Below are 11,723 nucleotides of genomic sequence, written 5' to 3' on the forward strand. Positions count from 1 at the left end.
GCCCACAACCGGCCAAAAAGGGAAGGACTTTTCCCTCTGGGGGCAGAAATCAGTTCCCGTTTTCGAGCGAGATTGCTTTCGAGCAAACCCATTTTTCTATAAGCACTTTCAATAAAAACGCTGATAGTGATCCTCCGAAAGTATAGTCGTCAACTTTATAGTTTTAAAAGGCGTCTATGGAGCGTCTAGTCTTACTTCGATCAATACTTCGCACCATTCGGTATCCTACTCTTATACCATTTGTAACAGCTCAAGCCACCGCTAGTAAATATTGTCCAAGCCCCTTGTAAATAGGAGTTGAGCAAGTTTAGATGCCCCTACTGCCAACAAGTTTCTAGTCGGGATCGTGGAACTCTCGCTCGGGAAGTAAATAAGTTGGTCCTTGTTTGGTCATAAGGATAATTGTTCTTATTAGGTCAGGGGCAGCCGGCCCTGGGGTTACCCGCGATTGGTAATGGCATAACCTGTGGAGGAGTAGGGTAAAGAAGGTTACGCGCTGGTTAGCGCAGCGCATCTGTTTCGGGTAAAGAGGCAACGAGGGGTGCTAACCCGGCCACCCAACCGAGCAGGTCAGGGGCGGCCATAGGTTCGAATCCTGCCACCTTTCTTATGGATCATCTTGTGGTTACCGGATGATGGGAATGAGAAAGCATAAATGAGCACGAAATGTCGCTTTAACTCGTCACGCATCGTCGTTGGCCTCACAATTTTAACACACCTTTATCATAAAAATTTCATTTCCCGTCTACGACCGATTTAAATCTCACAGGTCATGACAATATATATACTTACGGCCAAATATTTTTGTATGTCTACTCACTACAATAAATATGTCTTTCTATGATACCATATCGAGACCAGATTGAAGAGAGGGATAAGAAAAAGTCATAAACGACTAGAGGTACGTTTTCTTTTTCATTATAAATATTTAATGATGTTTTTTTAACCGTGCAGAAAGATATTTGTTAAAGCCATTTTTTCTTATTATTCCAGTGATTTAATTCAATAAAATTATTTTAATATATGGTGTAACTTTTAATCGTATTGAAAGCAAAATAAAAAGATAGGTCTATTATTTCTATTAGGCTTCGATCATCATTATTTTCAATAATGTAAATTTGATGTTGTTAGAAGTACTTCTTTTGAGAAGACAAAATCTCGAGTACACGTGCCAAAAAGTACTGAGAGGATACAAGCTGATTACTTTTTGATTTAGGGCATATGCACGTTGCTTTAAAATGGCTGAGCTATGCTCGAGCTAGGTATATGACATGTTATTATAATCGTTAATATATTAAATATACGACCACTTTCACTGTTAATGTCATAACTTTTAGTAGTAATTTGATAGGTAGCGTTTTTAGACACTGTCGATAAAAATTTGCTTAGTGAGTATTACGTTTTCGATCCTGTAACAACCCAAATCTTATTATCTGTTTTTGACCCGTTACGTATTGTCGTCAGCTCCACAATTTTAAAACGCGTCTACTAAGGAGAAGTTTCCACACCGTTCTTCAACCAACGTAGGATCTCACATATCCTAATCTCTTTTGGTTTCTCTTAGATTGGAAAAAATTTATTTGCAACTTTTTCTGTTCGGTACGAGTTAGTTCCGTGGGCGAAAGAGAACCTTGTCTAAGATTCGACGAAGCCGAAAGACGAGTGAAAAAAGTATAACGAGATTCGGGTTTCTCTTAAAATCGATCATTATCGTGTCAAAACCATAATGCCCCACAGATCAAGAACTTGCAAACTAGCTTGAGGGTTCATACCATTTGGATAAGGTGTTCTTGTCAAAGTTCGTCATTTCAATCTTAATTTCTAAGAAATTTCATACCCAACTCTTCCAATCGCTTGGCGGAATTACCAAACACGACAGAATCGGAAGAGCCATCGAAGAAAAAACAGGGCCCCAATTGGGCGGTGCCATCGTCAACGGATCCCTTCCCTTAAATAACGATTTTCAATTCCATCTCTTCTCCGTGTGTTTCCGTCTTCTTGTTCCACTGTAATTCGAGCGACCCAACCAAACTTTGATTGCTCTCTTTCTCGCCCTGAATTGTTATCTCAAAAGCCTGAAAAGTTGAATTGAGAGAGAGAGAGAAAAGAAAAATTAGACACATACAGCAATAATTCCCACTTTTCTTTTTCCAACTATCTTCTATATCATTCTTTATTGCCAGCTCTGCGGCCCCGTCTTCTCCCATTCCGCTTTCTTGCGTTTCTTACTCACTCCTCTCTCCTCCACCCTTTGTTTCCAGAGGGTGTGTGTGGGAGATCTCCGTGCAGGTCAGCTGAATCAATTCGATTGCGCTTTGTTTATCGCTGATCTCGTCTTTAATCGCTAACCCCATGTGATTGTTCTTTTGATCTGGGTGTTTCTTCGTTTTGTTTTTGATTTTTTGTTTCTGGGTTTTGTTTGTTTGTTCTTGTTGTGTTCATATCTGGTTCAGATGCCCTCGAAGCTTTGATCTGATTGGTACATGCCACTTTGTGGCTTATTGTTGATTCTTTTATTGGTGATTTATAAATGTTTTGGACTTGTTCTATCTCATTTGGATGCGTTCTTACTGTGTACTTGAAGTTTGATATTGTAGTTCATCCATTATTTCGAGGAGAATCTAGCAACTTCGATATGGGTAATTGTTAGGCTAAGCAAATCTCCCAATTTAGAATTTCCAGATATCAATGCTGGATTACAGCAGCCGATATCGTCCAGTGCTAACAAAACAATGAGATTTGTTCTCTGGATTGTTCTTCCACATCTGAGATTTGGACTACAGCAGCTGACTTAATCTTAAAGAGCATACTGATTAAAATTTTGAGGGTTCAAGCAGAATGCATTGTTCTTGGTAAAAAAACATGGGATTGTCTCTTGTCAGAAGTTTTAAGGGAGTACTTTTGTCATTCATGTCTCCTAAACGATGTTTGCATCGGCATCGAGAAACTAAAATAGAAGGGCATCCTTGCTCATGGAATTCTCTAATGTGTGGTTAGTGGTGAAGATCAGTGACTGAACTTACATTGCCATGCTCAAAGGATTCTGTGAGATGAAGATCTAAGATGTTTGTTTGAGTGGCGATGTAAGGTCTAGCAAAGGGGGAAAATGCAAGAAAATACATTAAGAAATAGCTCATATTGTTTTGCTTGCATTGAATTTTATAAGTCTGTTCATGTATCTTTTATTTTATTGTTTTCCACTGATTTATCACCATTGTTCTCTGTTTGACACCCCTGTTTTCTCTCTTCTTGCAGTGAATCCTTGTGGCATATCCAGAGTTCAGATTCAGTAATTTAAAAACTGTCAGTTTCTCTTGAAACTAAAGAGATAGTCGCAGAGAAATATCCTCCAATGTCTAGCTCTGCCAAAGCCTTGGATCCTGCATTTCAGGCAGTTGGACAGAGAGTGTATCCTTAGAAAATTTCGAAACTTGTTCATCTGGAAAATAATGTTCTGTAATTCATTCGAGATTAGAGCTGTATACTTGTCGTGTTATTTGGATACTCATAATATGATAGTGCTATTCGATAGAATATTTTACTGTAGTTTCTTGTATGTGATGGATTATATTTAGAGCATGTCTCAGAAGTTTTAGATGTTGAACTTAATTTCCTGTAGTGGAACAGAAATCTGGCGAATTGAGAACTTTCAGCCTGTTCTGTTGCCAAAGTCGGACTATGGGAAATTTTACATGGGGGATAGTTACATAATACTGCAGGCATTTCATTCTAGTTCTTCTCGTCTTTAATGCTTGCGAATCTTGTGATATGTCTTTGTTATTGAACTAGATCTTTACTTTTTATGCAGACATCTCAGGGCAAAGGTGGTTCTTACCTCTATGATATACACTTTTGGATTGGAAGAGACACTAGTCAGGTATCATCTTCCTCCTTTCCTCATTGAGAACTGAAAGGTGAATTTTGTTTTATTAGGACTTAATTGTCTTTGGCTTTTGTGTTAGGATGAAGCAGGAACTGCGGCTATTAAAACCGTGGAGCTTGATGCGTCTCTTGGAGGACGTGCAGTACAACACAGAGAAATTCAAGGCCATGAATCAGAAAAATTCTTGTCATACTTCAAACCTTGTATCATACCATTGGAAGGAGGTGTCGCATCTGGATTTAAGAAACCCGAGGAAGAACAATTTGAAACACGATTGTATGTCTGTAGAGGAAAGCGAGTTATCCGAATGAAACAGGCACTTGATTTTTCTTTCCAGGAGTTTGTATATTCAACAGTGTTTCTTCCAGTGACAAGGAGTTTTGATGTTTGTTTTTGCATTTGGCTATCCAGGTTCCCTTTGCTCGTTCATCACTAAATCACGATGATGTGTTCATCTTGGACACCGAGAGCAAGATATTTCAGTTCAATGGTGCAAACTCTAATATCCAGGAGAGGGCAAAAGCTTTGGAAGTGGTTCAATTCTTGAAGGATAAAAATCACGAGGGGAAGTGCGATGTTGCAATTGTTGGTAGGAATAGAATATATACCAATGTTTTTTGACCATCCCCATGTTTTATAGTCCATCCGTGCCCCTTTCAATTATGTTTTTTATTCATGGTTGATGATTTCCATATTGCAATACATTGAGTTAAGCATTATTTTAAACATACTAGACGACGGGAAGTTGGATACAGAGTCGGACTCTGGTGAGTTTTGGGTCCTATTTGGTGGCTTTGCTCCTATTGGGAAGAAAATTGCTAGTGAAGACGACATAATTCCAGAATCTACTCCTGCTAAGCTTCACAGGTTTGTGTTGGCATTCCCTGATTTTAGTTTAAGAAGATTTATTGAATTTTCATGTGGCAAATGAGATTTAGATGGATAATGACTCCTAATAAAATCTATAGTCTTCCTAGCCTAATACAGTCCAGTAAGAAATTTATAATGAGCCTATTTTGATATTCACAAGCAAATGAACTCACGTGAGAAAGTATTAGATGATATTTTATCTCAGCATTCCTCCATTTTGATGATTTGCTCTTGTTTTGTTTAAGATTTTTTTTTTGAAGAAGCATAGAAGATCATTGGAATATAAAGTTTTCTGTGATTAATGATCTTTTCTTAACTTTGGGATTTGAACCTCACTCCTGGAAGCACATATTTCTAATTTTTGTCGATTTTGTTTAGCGTTGATGGTGGTGAAGTAAAAGTTGTTGATGGCGAACTATCGAAATCCCTGTTGGAAAATAATAAGTGTTATCTGCTGGACTGCGGTGCTGAAGTATTTGTCTGGGTTGGAAGAGTGACGCAAGTAGAGGAGCGAAAAGCAGCAATTCAAGTAGCCGAGGTAAGCCCCCGTGCCAAAATTTCTACTAATTAACGTTATGTACGGGATTTATCAAAACAATACTTTATATTCAGGAATTTATTGCCAGCCAGAATAGGCCAAAGGCAACTCGTGTTACTCGGGTTATACAAGGTTATGAAACACATTCTTTTAAGTCCAACTTCGAGTCCTGGCCAGTTGGATCAGCGACTACCGGTGCTGAGGAAGGAAGGGGAAAAGTAGCTGGTAGTTATCACATCCAATTTATAAAATGAGTTTTCTATTTTGCTTGCTTCAGTATTATTCAATATGGTACTCTTTTTGTAAATAGCTCTATTGAAGCAACAAGGTCTTGGTCTCAAGGGGCTATCAAAGAGTGCACCAGTGAATGAGGAAGTTCCACCCTTGCTGGAGGGAGGTGGAAAAATGGAGGTTTAAATGATACTCAGTTTTGGTTGTTTAAAATGACTGAATTAGTTTTGATTGTTTAATTGGGTTCTTGATGGTTTTCATTCTCCAGGTATGGCGAATCAATGGCAGTGCCAAAACTCCATTGCCAGAAGAGGATATTGGTAAATTTTACAGTGGAGACTGCTACATCATTCTTTATACCTACCACTCTGGTGAGAGGAAAGAAGATTATTTCTTGTGCTCTTGGTTTGGAAAGGACAGCATTGAGGTTAGTCAGCTTAGGATTTATTTCGAGAAAATCTAACTATTATAAAGTATACGCTTTAACTTGCAATGTGGTTGTGAGATCCCACATTGGTTGGAGAGGGGAACGAACCATTCCTTATAAGGGTGTGGAAACCTCTCACTAGTAGACGCGTTTTAAACCTGTGAGACTGACGGCGATACGTAACGCGCCAAAGCAGACAATATCTGCTAGCGGTAGGCTTTGGTTGTTACAAATGGTATCAGAGCCAGACACCAGATGGTGTGCCAGCGAGGACGCTGGGTCCCCACGGGGGTGGATCGTGATATCCGACATCGGTTGGAGAGGAGAACGAAGCATTCCTTATAAGGGTGTGGAAACCTCTCCCTAGTAGACGCATTCTAGCCTTCACTATTGTGTGATACACTTTGGAGGATCTTTCTTTAATTTCCTTGGCTTTAGGTGGATTCTCATCACCATAGTATTTTCCTTGATCTAATGAAAGTCACTATTGTTTCCTATAAAAAAAATTTGCTTGTAATCCGTACAAAAAGTGTGGGGATGTTTTCTCATTAACCTAACATTTCAATTTCATAACACATTTAAGTGCATTTGTGCATAAACATGTGTTTATTGTTTAATTGCTGTCAAACCATTTCTTATATATTTCAAACCTCAGGAAGATCAAAAGATGGCGACACGGTTGACTAATACAATGTTCAACTCACTGAAAGGGAGGCCTGTTCAGGTAACATAATCATAAAGTATAGATGATAAAATAGTTTCTACCTTTGAAATTTTCCTTATCATATTTTCTTGCAGGGTCGCATATTTGAAGGCAAAGAGCCACCCCAATTTATTGCCCTCTTTCAACCTTTTGTAGTCCTCAAGGTGATGTCGTTTCCTTTACAAGGTTCTGATGTGGGACTGAGAGGGTCCCTGAGTGAGAGATAACCATCATTTTCTTAATGAACTTTGCTGTAGGGTGGCTTGAGCTCTAGTTACAAGAAAGTCATTGCAGATAAAGCTTTGGCTGATGAAACTTACACGGCAGATTCTGTTGCCCTCATTAGGATATCTCAAACATCCATTCACAACAATAAAGCAGTGCAAGTTGAAGCTGTATGTTCTAGTGATTTTGATAATTTTTTTGGCTATGTTACCTGCAGTTCATGCTATTTTAGATGCCTTTCAATCATCCCTCTCGATGTTTGAAATATATATGTGCATATATATTCAAGCTGACTGGAAATGATGTTATAACATTGTCATTGGGAATGCCCCATGTTTATGCTGAAAGTCTCTAATTTAAGCCATTAATATTAACATTCAAGTGTTACGGTAATGTCTAAACTTCTGATTCTTTAGGTTGCGACGTCATTGAACTCTATGGAGTGTTTTGTCCTGCAATCTGGCTCTTCCATTTTCTCATGGCATGGAAACCAAAGTACATTCGAGCAGCAACAGTTAGCTGCAAAAGTCGCAGAGTTTCTAAAGGTAAGGTCTCAAACATTTTATCCTCGAATGGTTACAAATCTTCCTTTGCACGTGTCACATCCAAACTTTTGTTTGGACTACGAGTTTGTGTCTGACAAACAGTGGATAATTTGACATTTGGGTTACTTATTAAGCACTATAGTCACTCCACGTCAGGTACTAGTTCGACAATTTGGATGTCCAGAACAGCTGAGATGTCTTATCAGACGATAGTGAGTATTTGTTGAGCACAATGGATATGTATTGGACACTTATGAACATATGTAAAAGAATTTATTGACACTTGAGCTTAAGTGTTCAAACGTTTATTTATTTGTTTACTTTCTAAAAAAATGAACAAAAAGAAATATATGTCCATCATTATTGAAGAGAAATATATAAAATTGGGGTTTTAAGCATATTGATACATTTTTTTTTTCATGGAAACGGTGAGATTCAACGTCGGTTTGGGAGGAGAAAGAAGTATTCTTTATAAGGGTGTGGAAACCTCTCCATAGCAGACACTTTTAAAAACCTTGAGGGGAAGTCTAGAAAGGAAAGTTCAAAGAGGATATAATATCTACTAGCCGTAGACTTGGGCTATTATAAATGGTATCAGAGCCAGACACGCGGTGTGCCAGTGAGGGCGCTGTGCCACGAAGGGGAGTGGATAGTGAGATCCCACGTTGATTGGAGAGAGGAACGAGTACCAGCGAGGATGCTAGGCCCCGAAAGAGGGTGGATTGCGAGATCCCACATCGGTTGGGGAGGAGAATGAATCATTCTTTATAAGGGTGTAGAAGCCTCTCCCTAGCAAACACAGTTTAAAAACCTTGTGGGGAAGCCTAAAAGGGAAAGCTCAAAGATGACAATATCTACTAGCGGTGGGCTTGGACTATTATAGAAACTTTTTCTAAGAGTTAAAATAATGGAAATGCTAAGGACACAAAAGGGCATACAAAAAGATAGCCCAACAAAAGGAGCCAAACCAAAGTTACAATAGTAGATTTTCTTGTATGCCTTTTCTTTCATCTTTCGATAATTACAGATTAAGAAGTATCGTTTTTTAGTGTTTGAAGATATCTTGTCTCGTTCTTCTTTTCGTATATGTATACTGATATTTGTTAACTCGGTTGTTATTTTGTCTCTAACACAGCCAGGTGCTACTGTGAAACATGCAAAGGAAGGAACAGAGAGTTCAACCTTCTGGTTTCCACTTGGAGGGAAACAAAGTTACAACAGTAAAAAAGTATCTCAGGATATTGTCAGGGATCCCCACTTGTATGCATTTTCGTTCAGTCAAGGTGACATAGGTTCTTTTGTACGTTACAAGAAATTATCTCATTTGGAATTCAACTGTTATCATTGCTGACTTTTCATTTTTAACTGCTTCCCTGTTGGTGGTTGATCTTCGCATTTGTTCTTAAAGGAAAGTTCCAGGTGAATATTTGTATTCCTTGTTAATGAAAAAGTTTACCAGATGCAGTATTATGATCTTAAATTTCTCATGCGCAGGTAGAGGAAATTTACAACTTTTCTCAAGATGATCTGTTGACAGAGGATATCTTGATACTTGACACTCAAGCTGAAGTGTTTATATGGATTGGTCATTCCGTTGACCCGAAAGAAAAGCAAAATGCTTGGGAAATTGGTCAGGTAGGAGTCGTAGAACTATATCGTGTACATTTCAATTTGCTTTGATTCATGTCGCGTGTCGTTTTTTTTTTTTTTTTTTCNGCTGCATGTCTAGAGGGATTGTCTCCTAACGTGCCGTTGTATAAAGTCTCGGAAGGAAACGAGCCATGCTTCTTCACGACGTACTTCTCATGGGATTATTCCAAGGCCATTGTATGTGCTCGAACTATGATTACTCATTTATTGCTTAATCCTATAAATCTTAGCAAACTTTCAACAAATTTATGCTGTTGTTAGTTAGCCATGAAATTTTGATAATATGATCACTTCCATTCTCTGCTTGTAGTTACATACTCCGTTCTTTGAAAAAAAGGGAAAAGCAAAACCTTCAATAGCATCCTCTCGTAAGAACAAATAAATTTTGAAGCGTAGAAGCATCTAACACGGACTTTATCTTTAGCTATTACCGATTTGGTTCTTTGGGTATCCAAGTTAATTTGCACAAATGCTAGAAGCCCCTATGTGAGATTCCACATCAGTTGGAGAAGGGAACGAAACATTCCTTAAAAGGGTGTGAAAACCTCTCCTTAGTAGACGCATTTTAAAACCTTGAGGAAAAACCCAAAGAGGACAATATCTTATAGCGGTGGACTTAGGCTGTTACACCCTAAATACACACTTTATCGCAAAATGAAAATTAGCGTGTGCAATTGGAACGATTTATTTGAGTTGCCATATGCAGTGTTTTAATCTTTGGATGGAACCCAGGTTCAAGGGAACTCATTCCAAAAGAAGGTGACTTTACTCTTTGGCATTGGACATAATGTGGAGGTAATCAACTTCCTCTAGCTTCTACCTAAAGAAGCCTCTGTTCTTGGTATGAGATTATAAAGATAATATTATCTGATTTTTCATGCTCTTGTTGAGATAGGAAAAGTCAAATGGGAACCAAGGAGGAGGACCAACGCAGAGAGCTTCAGCTTTAGCTGCCTTATCGTCTGCATTTAATCCTTCTGCAGATAAATCCACCCACTTGGTAAATGACACAGCACAATAACTTCTTGTGTGTGTTTTTAAAGAGTAAGGGTAATTTCAAGTTGATTTGATTGGTCATTGATTGGCAGAGTCCAGATAAGTCCAATGGATCTAGCCAGGGAAGCGGTCCGAGGCAACGTGCTGAAGCTCTAGCTGCCTTGACCTCTGCTTTTAAGTCGTCGCCTGCAAAGACATCTTCTACATCGAGAGTATCAGGCAGAGGGAAAGGCTCACAAAGGGCAGCAGCTGTAGCTGCTCTTTCATCTGTTCTTACTGCTGAAAAGAAAAAGCCTAATGATTCTTCTCCTCCTCCAGAGAGTAATGTTCCAGGTTAGAAGACTTTTCCCGTTCGTTTCTCTATCGAAAAATTCGGGTGGATAACGGGTTAATCTTATAGCACCACGTTGCCTTCTAGCTCGCATTGATTTCTTGTTTTAGCTGTTAGTTTGAGTTAGATAAGTAAAGATTTGAATATTAAAGAACTGAATATGGTGCATTAAACGGTGGCAGCTGAACAAATAGAGAGCCCTGAAGAAGTCTTGGATCTTAAGGAGCGATGGGAAACGACTCCTGTATCGAAAAACTATTCCGATGATGCAGATGTAAATCAAGAGGGCCTGCAGGAAGAGAATGGTAGTCTAGCTGTTTTTAGTTACGATCGACTGAAGGCCAGATCCGATAACCCAGTGACCGGAATTGATCTGAAAAAGAGAGAGGTATGTCTCGTATTCGTTTTCTTGGCGAGTTAATACACATATTTTCCTTAGTTCCAACTGTTTGGGCATGTTTTCTTAGGCCTATCTCTCAGATGAAGAGTTCCAAACTGTATTTGGAACAACAAAAGAAGCATTCTATAAGTTGCCAAAATGGAAGCAAGACATGCAAAAGAAGAAAGCCGACTTGTTCTAGTGAACAAATCGAGATCGAACGAGAATATCGCTGCTCTCTAAGTATCAACTCTACATTTCTTCATCTATTTTGTTTTCAACTTGTTTATCTTGGTTGAGCTGAAATGTGTTGGCATTTTGATATTTGCCATTGTTGAACATAGTCATAGTTATTGTCATACACTTGTGCTGCTGCCTGGAGTGATCTTTTTTTTGCTCTTTTGATTCTGTATGACTCTTTGGTCATTGTTGCTGATTGGTATGTAATGTTCAGAAGTTGTAGAACACAGAACCAGGCAGCCAATTCTTTCATTTGGTCCTCTAGTAGTTTATTTGGAAGTTTCGCCCTACTGTCGTAGTTTTCATTTGCTAGTAGGTTGCGGGTTGTATATGAAATGATTACGTCGTATGCGTCGTTCTATTTTATACAAGGAATGACATATATTTTCTGTTGTTTGATATCATCTATATATCAGTATTGATATGCATCCAAGTTTGAAGTTGCTATTGAATTTCCCACCTTGTTCTTGTTGGCATTCAAGGGAATGAAATGGAGGAGTTCAGAGTCCTGATCTCATATCAGTTGGAGAGGGGAACGAAACATTCCTTATAAGGGTGTGGAACCTCTCCCTAATATACGTGTTTTAAAACCGTGAGGTTGACGACAATACGTAATAGGCTAAAGTGGACCATATCTACTAGTGGTGAGTTTGGGCTCTTATAAATGATATAAGAGCCAGACACTGGGTGGTGTGTCGGCGAGGA

General features: G+C 38.7%; 1 pseudogene; it reads left to right on the top strand.

The window, feature by feature from the left end:
• The first annotated feature begins 1,818 nt into the window (after nt 1-1,818).
• Nucleotides 1,819-11,422, top strand: LOC111790223 (annotated as a pseudogene).
• Nucleotides 11,423-11,723: the final 301 nt, after the last annotated feature.

Source organism: Cucurbita pepo, chromosome LG03, assembly GCF_002806865.2.
Source record: "Cucurbita pepo subsp. pepo cultivar mu-cu-16 chromosome LG03, ASM280686v2, whole genome shotgun sequence".
Classification (NCBI taxonomy): domain Eukaryota; kingdom Viridiplantae; phylum Streptophyta; class Magnoliopsida; order Cucurbitales; family Cucurbitaceae; genus Cucurbita; species Cucurbita pepo.